The sequence below is a fragment of the Gossypium hirsutum genome, chromosome A01, assembly GCF_007990345.1.
Source record: "Gossypium hirsutum isolate 1008001.06 chromosome A01, Gossypium_hirsutum_v2.1, whole genome shotgun sequence".
NCBI classification, from domain to species: Eukaryota; Viridiplantae; Streptophyta; class Magnoliopsida; order Malvales; family Malvaceae; genus Gossypium; species Gossypium hirsutum.
Window position 1 is genome coordinate 73011547 of NC_053424.1, and position 4728 is coordinate 73016274.

Consider the following 4728-nt stretch of genomic DNA (forward strand, 5'->3'; position numbering starts at 1 on the left):
CTTCTCAATCTGTCCATAACGTCTAGGCCGGGTTTGGGAGGTTACACTTTTCCTTGTAGTAGAGAAACAATACAAATCATGCTTTCACGCGAGTTGCATTCAAGTTATTGCAAAACATGTTTAGTGGATTCAATCCAAACTTCTGCTGCTGAGGGATCGACCCCTTTTAACCCCCAAAACTTAGTCGCACCATATCCCGTAGTTATTTTATCGGAGCTTGATGAATGGTAGGTGTAGGCACTATAGCAGGCATAGTTCCCGCAACACACTGAAGTGCATCAATGATAACTCTAAGTAAATGAGAGTCACCTGCTCCATCATTATCATCTCACTCAAAATTAGGTTATTGAGCACTGGTTAGGTTAACATTCAGAGTTACTGACTCCGTTTCCTCACAATCGTCACTATGCTCATCCCTAGAGTAAAACTCTTGTTCAACTTCATTATTAGATTTGTCTGCCATCTTTTAAATATAAAACAAAAAAAATTATAATCAACATCCAAATCCCAACTCAACTCGACTCAACTATGGCATGTACCTCTAAACCCAATTCTAAGCTCGATTTAGTCTGAGAATTGGCTAAACCTGTAACTCTGATACCACTAAATGTAACACCCCTAACCCCTCACTATCGTCGGATTAAGGTTATGGGCATTACTAAGAAATCAAACAAGTAATCAATCATAACCAACATATAAGCTAGCCATTAACAATATAATATACAAGGGCAGGACACAACAATTGAATAATATCTTACTGGAATATTATACAATCGAATAACGAATCATGCTATGCAATTGCTAAACTTGGTCTCCCACTATCTACACTCATATCACTATTTATCCCTTCTAGAATGCTCAAAGTTGAATACATACAAGACTATTCCAATTATTAGCATTAGAGTATTGATCCATACTCCAACTATGTAACAGACAAATTTTCAGTGATGTCGAAAATAGTGGTTCGAGGCCACCAAATTCAGCAAGTAAGCTCGTAAATTTTATTATTAAATATTTACGAGTCAAATATGGTTTTAAAAAGATTTTTTAATGAGTAATCTATGTTTTATAATGAATTATTAGGTCCGAGTGGTAAAATCCTAAGTTAAGTGGTTTTAGAAAGTGAAATGTTTCTATAAACTGAGCCGTAAATATTTTTATAAATATTTACGGAGTGGCATTAAGGTGGTATTAAAGTTTTGTTGAAAAATTTTAACGTTTCGACAGTTAATTAATTAAAAGGACTAAATTGTAAAACATGTAAAATTTAATCACTAGTTGATTAAATGGGTAATTAATAAAGGAAAAGGGACCTAAATGGTAATTAAACCTTGGTCAAAGTTTCCAATCGGTGGTGTTATGATTGATTCCATTAGCTTTTGGATTAATTGTTCTTTTAGTCCTAATAAGTTTGAGACTAAATTGTAAATAAGTTTATTTAGTTAGAATTTAATTAAATTGAAGGACCAATTGTGAAATTAAACCTTCCTTTGATGGTAATTGTACCATATATTTATGTAATGGACAAATATGGGCATAGATTTGGTGTTTTAAATTAATTATTAACCAAGGGTAATATGGTAATTTAATAAATTAAATTAAAATAGTAAAATTAAAAAGGAAGAAAGATATTTTTTTGTACTTATCATCTTCTCCAAACCACCGTAACACCATGGCAAGAAGAACTAAGGTTTGCCCATGCTTTAATTCATGAATAGTAAGCCATCTTTCACTCGTTTCTTTTAATTTTTATGTTTTTGAGACCGTTACAACTAGGTCCAGCTAACCCATACATTCAATTTTGAAATTGTTAAAGATTTTGGATGTTGCCATTGATGAATCTATATGATTTTGTATGCTAAATAATGAATTTGAGATATTAGTCGTTATTTAAAAGTATTTTGTTAAATGATTTTGATGAATTTTTCGATTAGGGATTAATTTGTTAAATTAATAAAAGTCTAAGGATTTAATGTAGAACTTTTTGCATAAATGAGATGTTTTGAATATCATGAACATTCAGATAGCTTGATTTGCATGTTTTGGGCTCAATGACTAAATTGAATAAAAGTAAAACTTTAGGGGCAATTTTGTAAAATGTCAAAAATGTCCAAATTGTATAAAATGAATTGTTTTATTGTCTAAATTAATATACTAAATGAAATTATTAATTTAGTTCAAGACCGGGTGGAAAATTGAGGAAAATAGAAAATTACCAAAATGCCCCTGAATCTTGGTATTTCTGCAATTTAGCCAGGTAAGTTCGTATAGTTAAACTTTAATATTTATTTATTAAATTGATGAATGGTATTCTGTATTTATTTGTATCTATTGTTGAAAATAAAATTATTGTTGAATTATGAAATTTAATTAAATGTTCAAAATAAGTACAATGCAGGATTGAGTACAATCGTTTTATGAAAAAGGATGAATTGACGGATAAGGCCATGGTTGGACCATGGCTGTAATGCCCCGAAACTTGCTTATTTATGTTCTGTTAGATTGTGACACAAATATCTGTCTGCTTCAGTGGTTAAGTGTTTTGGGTGTGTGTGTGAGGTCCCAAATTCAAGTCTTACCTGAGTTGAATTTTGGGGTTTTTCTAAATAAAGCCTTAACCTTGCTCAATTGGCTTACGTTTAATTATTGATAAGTTTCTATTAGAATGGGCCTGCTGGTCTGGTGGATAAGTGGAGTGTTGGTGAGATGGAGGTCTTGTGTTCGAATCCTTGCGTTAGCAAGTGGGTGTTTTATATTTTTAGTTCGTTCGAATGGAAGAGTTTTGATTGTGCTGAAAAACTGAGAGTGGGTGGTTAGGATGTGAATTAGTAGGGAGTTATCAAACATTTTATTTTATTTTTCCTATTTTTAAAATTTGGCTTTTCTTTTCCAAATTCTGTCGTTTATTCTTCTTCCTTTCCTCTTACCGAAATTTCTTTGAGTTCCTATCCTCCTTCTTCTTCGTTTTTCTTAATCCATTTGTCCCCTTTGTTTTTGAAACACTGATTAGCACTCGCGTGGGTTCGGTAAGTTTCTCTCTCTTCTTTTCTGTCATGGAATTCTTATCAATTGATTAGTAATGTGTTCTTTTTCAATTACTGGAGTAGGAGGGGGGCTTTGAGCAGTGAATCTCGTATTTCTTATTTTAATGGTGTCAACGGAGGGTTTCGTGAGCGGTAAGTCGAGTTACTGTCGATAAGCGATTGTCGAAAATTTGTTGAAGACTTCTAAATCAGTTTTGGATGCTTCTTTATTAGGTTTTTAGGCCTTGGAAGTGGTTTTGCAGTAAAATCAAAACATATGTGTACCCCAAAACAAGAAAACAAGAAATAACGAAAGCTAAAGAATGAACCTATCGACACCACACGGGCGTGTGACAGTACACGGGCATGTAATCGACAAGCCAGGCCATGCGCGCAAGACACGAGCGCATAACACGACCGTGTGATGGCTAGTGAAGCCGTGTGCGACACATGGGCTCGACCTATTAGGCCATGTGGGCGACACAGGCGAGTGTGGCCGCACGGGTGAACCACATGAGCGTGTTAGATTCTGGATAGGTCGTGTGATCCACATAGCCAAAGCCAATTTAGGCTGTGTGGGCCCACACGGGCAGGCCACATGGGCGTGTGAGCCCGTTTTTCTGAAATGATCTGTAAGGTTGCACAGGTTGTCCATGCCAACTATGGACCTATCGTAGGGACGATAAACGCTACTTAGACCCTTATTGAGTATTCTGACTATCTGATTTCTGTAACGAGAATGAGCTGCGATATCTGAACTGAATGTCTGATCTGATAAATTGCATATTAGCATGTCATTTTTGTATGTTGCATTGCATCAGGATTGGGATGATGTTATGTGGAAGAAGTATTCTGAAAGGCTTTTAAGCCTGTTATCTGGCAGCTCAGCTGCAATTATCTAATTATGTGCTGTAATCAGTACAGCATGGTGTGTAGGGATGGATGGGTCGATTTTATCCCCACATGGTGTGTAGGGTTGGACGGAGTTGGCGTGTAGAGGCTGGTGGGTAGGACTCTGTTATTGTGTTCAGTTCTACATGTTATATCTGAGTTGGGTTAAGGCCCTGATTTGTATTTGATTCTGTATCTGAGTGGGCTAAGGTCCACATTAATTCTGTAAAGGGCTCAGGCCCGAACTATGAATAAATATATGACCGATTTTGGATATTGTGCCGTGTATATATTTTCTGTGGGGTTGCACACTGAGTTTGCACACGGATTTTTCATTGGATAAACTAGCTGAATTGTATATTTCTCAGATTGTGAGATTACACGGGGTACCTATTTCTATCGTGTCGGATAGAGATCCGAGATTCACCTCGCGATTTTGGAAGAAATTGCAAGAAGCTTTGGGTACCAAGCTGCATTTTAGCACCGCTTTTCATCCACAAACCGATGGTCAATCTGAGCGGATAATTGAGATACTTGAGGATATGTTGAGATGTTGCATCCTCGAGTTTAGTGGTTCATGGGAACGGTATTTACCTTTGATTGAATTCGCTTACAACAATAGTTTTCAATCAAGTATTAAGATGGCACCTTACGAGGCTTTGTACGGTCGTAAATGCCGTACACCATTGTTTTGGACCGAGCTCGGTGAAAGTAAAATTTTCGGAGTTGATTTGATTAAAGATGCTGAACAAAAAGTAAAAATAATTCGTGAGAGTCTGAAGGCAGCCACAGATCGCCAGAAGTCGTACGCGGA